The sequence below is a fragment of the Sus scrofa genome, chromosome 2 (assembly GCF_000003025.6).
Source record: "Sus scrofa isolate TJ Tabasco breed Duroc chromosome 2, Sscrofa11.1, whole genome shotgun sequence".
Taxonomy (NCBI): domain Eukaryota; kingdom Metazoa; phylum Chordata; class Mammalia; order Artiodactyla; family Suidae; genus Sus; species Sus scrofa.
The window spans coordinates 142,143,145-142,155,610 of NC_010444.4; the positions used below are offsets into that span (position 1 = coordinate 142,143,145).

The 12,466-nt window shown below is 41.7% G+C and overlaps 1 long non-coding RNA gene across 7 annotated transcripts in view; it reads right to left on the minus strand.

Annotated features, from left to right (window-relative positions):
* Positions 1–12,466, minus strand: part of LOC110259509 — a 45,429-nt gene that overhangs the window by 22,469 nt on the left and 10,494 nt on the right. For 2 of the 7 annotated variants that reach the window (XR_002341947.1, XR_002341944.1), the window contains exon 2: positions 2,716–2,751. The exons of the other annotated variants lie outside the window; for them this stretch is intronic. This is a non-coding gene — a long non-coding RNA (uncharacterized LOC110259509). The remainder of the gene's footprint in view (positions 1–2,715; positions 2,752–12,466) is intronic. 7 annotated transcript variants of the gene reach the window in all.

Consider the following 12,466-nt stretch of genomic DNA (forward strand, 5'->3'; position numbering starts at 1 on the left):
TGGTGTAGGTCGCAGACACGGCTTGAATCCCGCGTTGCTGTAGCTGTGGTGTAGGCCAGTGGCTACAGCTCCGATTAGACCCCTAGCCTCGGAACTTCCATATGCCAAGGGAGCGGCCCAAGAAATGGCAAAAAAGACAAAAAAAAAAAAAAAAAGAAAGAAATAGGATCCTCCTAGTACCTCAGAAGTCTCTTTGTATGTTCCTCCCATATCACACTCCCTTCCATGTAAACACTAAATTTTATGGTAGTTATTTCTCACTTCTCTTTATAGTTTTAACATGTATTTTTGTATCTTATGATTTATTATTTTGCTGATTTTTGAATGTTATATAAATGGAATCAGTGTCTGAATTCTGTAACTGCTTCTTTCACTCAGCAGTGTTCTGACACTCGATCATGTGTACGTATGCAACTGTAAATAGTTTATTCATTTTCATTGCTGTGGAGCACTTCATTGCATGACTCTACCACAATTCAATTATCTATTTTACTGGTGACTCAAATAATTCACTGCTGAAGCCATCTGGACCTGGTGCTTGCTTTGTGGAAAGTTAAATTGCTTTAAATTCTTTTTTTGGCCTCGCCCATGGCATGCAGAAATTCCTGGGCCAGGGATCTAACCCAAGCCACAGCTATAACCATAGCCACAGCAGTGACAACACCAGAGCCCCAACCCACTGAGCCGTGAGGAAACTCCTGATTCAAATTCTTTAATGGTTATAGAATTTTTTTTTTTTAATTAAAGAGGAGTTCCCATTATGGCTCAGCAGGTTAAGAACCAATGTAGTCTCTGTGAGGCTGCAGGTTCAATCCCTGGCCTCACTCGGTGGCTTAAGGATCCAGCATTACCGCAAGCTGCGGCATAGGTCATAGATGCAGCTCAGATCCAGTGTTGCCATGGCTGTGGTATAGGCCTGCATCTGCAGCTCCCATTTGACTCCTAGCCTGGGAAACTCCATGTGCCACAGGTGTGACCTGAAAAGAAAAAAATAAAAATTAGGAATTCCCCTGTGACTCAGCAGTAACTAACCTGACTAGTTAATCCATGAGGATGTGGATTTGATCCTTGGCCCTGCTCAGTGGGTTAAAGATCCAGCATTGCCACGAGTTGTGGTGTAGGCTGCAGACACAGCTTGGATCTGGCATTGCTGTGGCTGTGGGGCAGCTGGCATCTGTAGCTCCAATTCAACACCTAGTCTGGGAACATCCATATGCTGCAGGTGCAGCCCTAAAAAAATAAAATAAGATAAAAATTAAAGACTATATATTTTTAGCATAGTGTTAAGTTCACGTTATAGGATTTTCAGGTTATTTCTTCTTTAGCCAGTTTTGGTGGGTCATATTTTTCTAAAAATTTATTTATCTTTTTTCATATTTATTGGCATCAAGTTATTAAAACCTTCATTAAGCACATCTAGCTATAGTCCCTTATCACTTTTAATATTATTTGCATTCTCTTCTTTTGTTCTTGGTTACTCTTGTCAAAAGTTGGTTTATTAGCTTTTACAAATAGTTAACTTCTGGCATTGTTGATCTTCTCTAATTTTTTTTTTTTTTTTTTTTAGGGCTGCACCTGCAGCATATGGATGTTCCCACGCTAGGGGTCTAATCAGAGCTGCAGCTGCCAGCCACAGTCACAGTCACAGCAACACCAGAGCTGAGCTGCATGTGTGACCTACATTGTAGCTTGCGGCAACATGAGATCCTTAACCTACTGAGTGAGGCCAGGGACTGAACCCACATCTTCATGGATACTAGTCAGGCTCTTAAGCTGCTGAGCCACAATGGGAACTCCAATATATTTTACTTCACTATTTTCTACTCTTTATATTATTTCCTTCCATTTTCTTTTGGTTTATTCTGTTAATTTTCTAACTTCTTAGCTCATTATTTTGAGCTTAGTTATTTCCTGATATAAGCACTACTGCTACAGATTTCCTTCAAGGTACCACTTTAGCTGCATCCCACAGTTTTGCTATAGTATTTTCACAGCAATGTATTTCTAAGTATTTCCCAGTTTCTAGAATGATTTCCTCTTTGATCCACAAGTTGTTGAAAAGTACATTTAAAAAGTTTCTAAATATATGTTTTTTTCCCCCCTTTTGGTAACTGATTTCTAACTTAACTGCACTCAGACATTTGTGAGGCTAACTTTATGGGCTGGCATGTGGTCAATTTTTGTAAATATTCCATGCATGCTTGAAAAGAATATTTACTCTCCAATTTAGGGAAGCAATTTTATATCTATTTCTATTAGGACAGACTACTAATTATCCATTCGAAATGTTCTCTATATTTCATAACTTCTTTTTGGGTCTGCTTAAACCATCGAACACTAGAGGAGGAGTTCCTGCTGTGGCACAGTGGGTTAAGGATGCAGTGCTGTCTCTGCAATGGCTTGGGTCACTACAGGGGTGCAGGTTCTATCCTTGGCCCAGTGCAGTGGGTTAAGGATCCCCTGTTGCTAGTTTCACTCCCCGGCTGGGAATGTCCACATGCCACAGGTATGGCAAAACAAAACAAAACACAACAACCACAAAAATACCCTGTTGCTGACTGATCAAAAAGTTTGGACCTTAAAATAATACTTGATCCTGTTGACTATCTTTGGTTAAGGCCACTCTCTCTAGCTTTCCAATGACAAGTACAAAAACCACTTTGCATTAAGACCAATTAATATTCTAAGATTCTTAGAAACGGACAAACTACTTACTACTTATTTTGGTTGTTCCTGAAGAGATGTTCTTGCCTATGGGGAAAAATACAAGGTGCTAAATAACAGTATCACTTTATGGTCTGCTATGACATTGGACCATGTCACCTGTTCCCAAAGGAGGATGGCTTCTCCCAAGAGAGAGCTTAAAGCCACACATACTGTGACTCCAGTGTTTTTGGCATAAGTAACAGCAAGAATGGAATTGCCATTGACTGAGTCCATATTTGGTCATTTTAAATATGGTGCCTTTTAGATAATAAGGTAGAGATGTCAAATAGGACATGCAGATCTGAAGTTCAGGGGTAAGTCTGAGTCAGAGATGAAAATTTGTAAGTTTATTATCTTAACATTGTATCTAAAAACTAGGAGGAGTTCCCATCATGGTGCAGTGGAAACGAATCCAACTAGGAGCCATCAAGTTGTAGGTTTGATCCCTGGCCTCACTCAGCGGGTTAAGGATCCGGCATTGCTGTGAGCTGTGGTGTAGGTAGCAGACATGGCTCGGATCTGGCGTTGCTGTGGCTCTGGCGTAGGCCAGAAGCTGTAGCTCTGATTGGACTCCTAGCCTGGGAGCCTCCATATGCCACAGGTGCAGCCCTAAAAAGCAAAATAAAATAAAATAAAATAAAATAAATAGACTAGGTAGGAAGTTCCCTGGTGGCCTAGCAATTAAGGATCTAGCCCTGTCACTGTTGTGGCTCGGGTCACTGTGGTGTGGGTTTGATCCCTGGCCCAGGAAATTATGCATGCTAAGGGGTGCATCCCTTAAATCAATAAACAAATAAAATAGACTAGGAAAGATCATCAAGAGAGTAGACACAGTTAGAGAACAGATAGATCTAAGGATCAAATCTTGGAATACTCCAGTGTTAAGATGTAGGAGACTGGGGAGCAACCAGGAAAGAATACTGAGTGGTTTGTGACATGGAAGCACAACCAGAACATGGTGTCATTCTTTCTTTTTTTTTTCTTTTTAGGGCCGCACCTGCAGCACATGGAGATTCCCATGGCTAGTGGTCGAATGGGAGCTACAGCTGCCAGCCTACGCCGCAGCTATAGCAACATAGGATCTGAGCTGCGTCTGCGACCTACACCACAGCTCACGGCAACACTGGATCCTTAACCTACTGAGCAAGGCCAGGGATCAAACCTGCAACCTCACGGTTCCTAGTTGGATTTGTTTCCGCTGTGCTATAAGGAGAACTCCCATGGTGTATTCTTGAGGTCATGGAGAAGTATTTCTGGTTACAATTTGTTTGGGGATCATTCTAACTCATTACTTTTGTGACAATTCATCTATGAATTTTAAAGTTAAAGAGATGCAAACCATTGCCTTTGGAATGCATAAGCAATGAGATCCTGCTGTGTAGCACTGGGAACTATGTCTAGTCACTTATGATGGACCATGATAATGTGAGAAAAAAGAATGTATACATGTATGTGTGACTGGGTCACCTTGCTGCACAGTAGAAAATTGACAGAACACTGTAAACCAGCTATAGTGAAAAAAATAAAAATTATTATTAAAAAAAACCCTGGAGTTCCCGTCATGGTGCAGTGGAGGTTCCCAGGATAGGGGTCCAATTGGAGCTGTAGCCAACAGCCTACGCCAGAGCCACAACAACGCAGGATCTGAGCCGCATCTGCGACCTACACCACAGGTCACGGCAACACTGGATCCTTAACCCACTGAGCAAGGCCAGGGATCGAACACGCAACCTCATGGTTCCTAGTCGGATTTGTTAGCCACTGCGCCATGACGGGAACTTCTCTTTAAGATCTTTAGATGAAAGACCTAGGGCTGTTTAGAGGGTTATTAGAGCCCCCAAGCCCCAAGGAAAATCCATATCAGTAACCTAGGTTCCTTTCTTTCCCGTCTGTGGCTGTGGGACAATGGTGCTCAATTTGTGGGCACTGGAATCAAAGGTAGTTACAATGTGAATTCCTGGGTTTTCTACCTGAGGTTCTGATTCTTCCTAAGTTTCTAGCGTCTCATCTTCTAGTTCTGGGTTCTTCTGTCTTCTTGTCCAGAGCCTCATGCTTCCCAACACTCTAGATTTTTGTCTTTGCAAATGGATTTGAGTGTGCACTTGTTCTCTTGATCCGAGACATATTTGATCCTTTTCCCTGAGAGTAATCCAGAACAGAGACTGGATAAGGCAGTATCTACTTCTCAAACGCAGATATAAGTTAGAAGGAGGATTTGGGGAAAACTTTGAGTAAAAGGAGGGAAGAACTGCTGACTGCTACAAAATGGGAGAAGACAAATACAAGAAAAGCAATTAATCCTGGTCTGAAGACTACTGCTTCCTTCTTCTCTTCCTAGTGCTGAATCCCAGTAGAAGCTATCCAGGGCTTGACTGATCAATTTATTCATTCAACAACTGTGTATGTATTAAATATCTATCATATGTAAATCAAAGCCTTGATGAGATTCCATTCATGCCCACTGGATGGCTATAAATACCAACTATTGGTGGATGTGGAGAAACCGGAACTCTAATACACTGCTTATGGGAATGTAAAATGGCACAGCAACCCTGGAAAACAGTTTGTGTTCCACAAAAAGTTCTACAAAAAGTTAAATAAAAAATTAACATACTGGAGTTCCCATCATGGTGCAGTAGAAATGAATCCGACTAGGAACTAGGTTGTGGGTTCAATCCCTGGCCTTGCTCAGTGGGTTAAGGATCGGGTGTTGGTGTGAGCTGTGGTGTAGGTCACAGATGAGGCTCGGATCTGATGTTGCTGTGGCTGTGGCGAACGCCGGCAGCTATAGCTCTGATTGGACCCTAGCCTGGGAACTTCCATGTGCCATGAGTGCGGCCCCAAAAAGCAAGCAAAAAAAAAAAAAAATTAACATATGATCCAATAATTCCACTCCTAGATATATATACCCCCAAAAATTAAAACCAAAGGCTCAATGTTCATAGTAGTGTTAGTCACAATAGACAAAAGGTGGAAGTTCCTGTCATGGCTTAGCAGAAGTGAATCGGACTAGCATCCATGAGGACACAGGTTTGATCCCTGGCCTGGCTCAGTGGGTTATGGATCTGGCACTGCTGTGAGTTGTGGTGTAGGTTGTAGACGCAGCCTGGTGGTGTGCACCATCGGCTACAGCTCCGATTCGATCCCTAGCCTGGGAGCCTCCATGACCTGTGGGTGCAGCCCTGAAAATGAAAAAAAAAAAAAAAAAAAAAAAAAGGTGGAAACAACCAAATGACCCCACAGCCCAAACTGATAAATAAAATGTGTTGTATCCATACAATGGAATATCATTCTGAAACAAAATAGCATGAAGCCCTGATATATGATACAACATTCATAAACCTCAAAACATCATTCTAAGTGAAAGAAGCTAGCCACAAAGGACCACATGTTGCATGATTCCATTCATATGAACTATCCAGAAAAGGCAATCCTGAAAGGCAGACGGTAGACAAGCGGTTGCCTAGGGGACTGGGGTGTTGAGACATAACAGCTCATGGTTTTTTAATTAATTAATTTATTTATTTATTTTGCTTTTTAGGGCTACTCACGTGGCCTACACCACAGTTCAGGCAATGCTGGATCCCCGACCCATTAAGTCAAGCCAGGACTGAACCCGCATCCTTATGGATACTTCCACTGCACCACAACAGGACCTTCCTAAAAAAAATTATTATGGTTGATTTACAATGTTCTGTCAATTTCTGCTGTACAGCAAAGCGACCCAGTTATACCTATATAAACATTCTTTTTGTCACATTATCCTCCATCGTGTTCCTTCACAAGTGACTGGATATAGTTCCCTGTGCTATACAGCAGGATCTCATAGCTTATCCACTTTAAATGCCACAGTTTACATCTCCTAACCACTAACTCCCAGTCCATTCCACGCCCTCCCTCTCCCCAGTGGCAACCACAAGCCTGTTATCCATGTCCAAGAGTTTGTTTCTTTTCTGTGCTAATGGGTTTAAGGATTTCTTTTTAGGGGTGATGAAAATGTTCTAAAATAGCTAAGATGGTTGTGTAACTCTGTGAATATAATAAAAGTCACTGAATCGTACACTTGGGAAGAATCGCGTGGTATGTGAATTAGATTTCAATAAAGCTGTTAAAAAATAAAAAAGAAATGGTAGGGGCCAGAGCCTGGTATCTAATTAGCAGACTCACAACAGGGAGGCTGAAAACCTCTAGAGCCTCCAAGACCAAAGGAATTACCACTGCTGGGCAAGACCTGGGGAATTCTCCAATACCAACTCTAGGAACATACTAGCTAAGTGAACCCCAGGGAAGAACCATGGCCTTGAGAGGCTTCTCCAGGTTGTTTTCAGAGACCTCTGTTTGTTCATTTACCTTGAGTATATCCATGTCCAAAGGGGATAACGTGTAGTGATGCAAACTAGAGCTATGTGCCCTCTCTAGATCCTCTGCTTTTTTTTTTTTTTTCTTTCTTTTTAGGGCTGCACCTGAGGCATATGGAAGTTCCCAGGCTAGGGGGTCAAACTGGAGCTACATCTGCAGGCCTACACCACAGCCACCGCTATGCCAGATCCAAGCCGCATCTGTGGCCTATACCGAAGCTCGAGGCAACACCTGATCCTTAACCCATTGAGCAAGGCCAGTGATTGAACCTGTAGCCTCACGGATACTAGTGGGATTCTTAACACGCTGAGCCACAACAGGAACTCCCCTCTGCTTTTTTCAATGACAATATGTTTATTCCAGAGTCCTTAGTTTCCAGTCTGGACATATATCCTGTTCATTAATAACTAAAGGATGACAGAGCTGGAAGATCATCTCATCTGAAAGATGCAGAAACTGAGAGTCCAGAGAAGGAGCATGACCTGCTGGATCACACAGCTGGTAAATGGCACAGAGGAGACTCAAATTATGATGAAAGGCCTTACCCCTAAAATCCCTATCCTAGTGACTATATCCCTAATGCTTCTGTAATAGCCTAAGGAAGGAAGGGCTCAGGCCGGGAAGGGATGGATGGCAGGAGGGAGAGGGAGAAGTTCAGGGGACTGTGGAAGTGGAAGGGGAGGTATGGGCGAAGGAGCAGTTATTACTATGTTGGTTTACATTTTACTCTCTTTTTCTTTTTTTCCTTTTTTTTTTTTAGGGCCATACCTGTGGCACATGGAGGTATGTGGGTCTAATCAGAGATGTAGCTACTGGCCTACAGCACAGCCACAGCAATGCCAAATCCGAGCCATGTCTGCGACCTACACCATAGCTCACACGGCAACGCTGGATCCTTACTTAACCTACTGAGTGAGGCCAGGGATCGTGGTTCCTAGTCGGATTCGTTTCTGCTCTGCCACAATGGGAACTCCATACATCATTTTTTTTTTCTCTTTAAGCCTGGTTTCTTTTCATGTTGACCTATTCTAATCAACCATGTGGGACTGTGGCCTAGAAGAACTGTTGGTTCTTAAAGGCCACTGAAGGGTTTAGGTCACTTTTAAGAAATGGGCCACAGCAGGAGGAAGGGAATTCGAGTTTTGCTGCTTTAGAGAATATCCCTGGCTCCTCCCTCGCCATGCTCTTGAGCCCAAGTGGACCAGCTGTGGCCCTGGCAGCTTGACTTTACCAACCAGCTTTGGTGTTTCTAAATACCTTCCTTCATGGCTGTGAAGGTGCCTTACTCTCATTTGATGCCCTTTCCTGGTCTTCTCTTTACGCAGTGCAACACCCAAGTCTCATCTGGAGACAAGACAGGAAGAAGGAGGTAAAGAAGTGCCCTTCCCTTTCATAGACTCACACCAGCAATACTTGGAACACAGTTTATTTATTTTTAAATTTTTAAAATTAAAAAAATTTTTGTCTTTTGTCCTTTTACGGCTGCACCCGTGGCATATGGAGGTTCCCAGGCTAGGGATCTAATCAGAGCTGTAGCCGCCGGCCTATGCCAGAGCCACAGCAATGCCAGATCCGAGCCACGTCTGCAACCTACACCACAGCTCACGGCAACACTGGATCCTTAACCAACTGAGCAAGACCAGGGATCAAACCTGCAACCTTATGGTTCCTCGTTGGATTCGTTTCCACTGTGCCATGATGGGAACGCCTGGAATATAGTTTATAGCTCTTGTTCCCAAGCCTTGATTGCTGGGCTAAAGATGTGCGGTGGCTGAGTGGGGAGACTGAAAATCCAGCAGTCTCCGTAGGTCCTCTCCTCCCTTCCTCTGCCGCCACTGGAACTGCTATCCTATACTATTGCATCAGTGCTGAAGCTTTTTGGTCTCAGAACCCCTTTACACTCTGAAAAATTATTACGGACCCAAAGAGCTCTTGTTTAAATGTGTGGACTTTGTCTACTGACATTGTGTCTATCGATATTTACTGTATCAGAAATGAAAACTGAGGAATTTTTTTCCTACTGTATAGCACAAGGAACTATATCCAATTCCTTGTGATAGAACATGATGGAAGATAATATGAGATGAGAAAAAGAAAAAAATATATATGTATGACTGGGTCACTTTGCTATACAGCAGAAATTGACATAACATTGTACATCAACTGTAATTTTAAAAACTAAAATAAATAAATAAAACTCAAGAATTTAAAAAATCTCTAAGTTCATTTCATAAATATGATCATGAGCCACATATTTTATGAAAAATATGTCTTTCAAAAAAAGAAAGATTAATTTTTTTTTTTGTCTTTTCTAGGGCCACACCTGAGGCATATGGAGGTTCCCAGGCTAGGGGTCTAATCAGAGCTGTTGCCCATGCCACAGGCGCAGCAATGCCAGATCCCAACCAAATCTGCCAACTACACCACAGCTCACAGCAACGCCGGATTCTTAACCAACTGAGCAAGGCCAGGGATCGAACCTGCAACTTCATGGTTCCTAGTCGGATTTGTTAACCACTGCGCCACAATGGGAACTCCAGAAGAGTGGAATTTTTAATGTCTGGCTTAATATAAGACAGATGGATTGTCTTATCTGCTTCCACATTCAGTCAATTGCAATACAGTGCATTGGCTGAATAATATGAAGCAATTGTGGATTCATACATATATATACATATATATACGTATATATATGTATATATACGTATATATAGTTGGAAAAGAGAGAAAAATTAAATTTTTTTTTCTTTTTTGGCCACCTCACATCATACGGAGTTTTTGGGCCAAGGATCAAATCCGAGCTGCAGTTGTGACCTATGCTATAGCTGTGGCAATGCTGGATCCTTAACCTACTGTGCCGAGCTGGGAATTGAACCTGTGTCCCACTGCTCCAGAGATGCCATGATCCCACTGAGCCACAGTGGGAACTCAAGAGAAAGAAATATTTTAATAGCTTTTCCAGATAAATGTGGTTATTCCCTTTAATATCACACCAAAATTCAATGGCTGTTAGTTTTGTAAAAGTTGAAACCATAACTATAGACTTTATACTCTGTTACTCGAAAAGATACATTAACTCCAATGTTCACTGCAGCACTATATACAACAGCCAAGACATGGAAACAACCTAAATGTCCATCCACAGAGGAGTAGATAAAGAAGATGTGGTACATATACACAATGGAATATTACTCAGCCATTAAAAGGAAAGAAATAACGGCATCTGCAGCAACATGGATGGACCTAGAAATTATCATTCTAAGTGAAGTTAGATAGACAGTGAGACACCAACATCATATGCTATCACTTACATGTGGAATCTAAAAAAAGGACACAGTGACCTTCTTTGCAGAATAGATACGGACTCACAGGCTTTGAAAAACTTATGGTTTCCAAAGGAGACAAGTTGGGGGTAGGGGAATGGGCTGGGGTTTGGGATGGAAATGCTCTAAAACTGGGTTGTGATGATCATTGTATAACTATAAAGGTAATAAAATTCATTGAGTAATTTTTAAAAATTATATTTTAAATTGAGATGAGGGGATCTCCCCTTAAAGGTTTTGTTTCCATTCTTACATTAAAACAAACAAACAAACAAACACCTGAACCTTAAAAAAAACCAAACTTCACACTAAAATCCACTGGTCTATCTCTGGATGGTTCTTCTCCTCATGTTATTGGTTTTTAACATCAACCACTGGTCACTTGAGAAATATGGGTCTATTGAGTTATGCCGGTCTTGCAAATACTGATACATTTAATTATATAATATCAAAACCCATATTTGTTAATACCACCAATATTTCTTCAGAAAAGTCTTTTAAGTTTTTGGTAAACCGTAAACAATGGTAGTGAATGCAATTTTGCAAACTCCTTATTTTTGCCCCAAAGCTTGAATTTTTAAATTGGAAACAAACACTTTCAGCTGTTTCTCTTCAAGTGGCAGGCTCCAGAAAATATCTGCCAAATACAAGTCTAAATTACCAAAGTTTATCTGTCAGTCACACTTTCAAGTAAAAACGGTGTCCATGAAAAAGTGGTTAGTACAGCTTTGTAACTGGAATAGTTGCCTAAGTATTTTTCCTTGAAACAATGTACTTGACACAAGCAACATGTAGCAGAAGTGCTTTGTGTATACTTCCCATTTCCTCACATAGAATATTTAAAATACATGTAGGAGTTCCCCTTGTGGCTCAGCAGTAACAAATTCATCCAGTAGCTATGAGGATGCAGTTGGAACCCTGGCCTCCCTCAGCAGCTTAAGGATGCAGCAGTACCACAAGCTGCCACACAGGTCACAGATGCAGTTCAGATCTGGCATTGCTGTGGCTGTGGGGTAGGCCTGCAGCTGCAGCTCCAATTCAACTCCCAGCCTGGGAACTCCATATGCTGAAGGTGTGGCCCTAAAAAGAAAAAAAGTAAAAATTTTTAAAATTAAAAAAATAAATAAATAAAAATACATGTACTCAAGGGTTGAGTTTCCACCTGTCCCCCACCCTGCCCCCAAGCTGGCCCCCACGGTATGTGGAAGTTTTCCAGGCCAAGCATTGAACCCCCACCACAGCAGTGACCCAGGTCACTACAGTGACAATTCTGGATCCCCAAACCACGAGACACCAGAGAACTCCTCAAGAGTTGAGCTTTTTATTAAGTTTTGTTTTTGTTTGTTTGTTTGTTTTTTAGTGCTGCAGGTGCAGCATATGACCCCAGGCTAGGGGTCAAATTGGAGCTACATCTGCTAGCCTATGCCAAAGCCACAGCAACGCCAGATCCAAGCCAAGTTTGTGACCTACACAACAGCTCATAGCAATGCCAGATCCTTAACCCAGTGGGATCAAATCTTTGTCCTCATGGATGCTAGTCAGATTCGATTCTGCTGCCCCACGACAGGAACTCCTCATTGTAAACAAATTCAAACAATAATTGTGCAAATAAAATATTTTTACTCAATGACAGAAATAACAGCATATTTTTTTTACTCAGCAGTTACCATGAACATTCTGCTTAAAGATTGCATTCGCTCCTTTTTGTTTGTTTGTTTGTTTGTTTTTGGCCATGCCTAAACCATGTGGAAGTTCCTGGGCCAGGGATCAAAACTTGTGCCATAGCAGTGACGCAAGCTGCTGCAGTGATAATGCTGTACCTTTAACACACTATGCCACAAGAGAACTCCTTCAATTGTTCTTTTTTTTTTTTATTCACTCTTCTTAACAAGTGTATACCAAATCATCTTTACAGCTGTACTACAATTTATTTAGCCACTTCCTTATTGATGAACAAGCAAGGGTTCAATGATCATCTTTGTACAAATATTTTTGAGCTCATGTGTGTCTGTGCCACTATTCCCCCAGAATTTTAAGTGGATTTGCTAAGTTAAAGGGTATATACATTAAAAAACTTG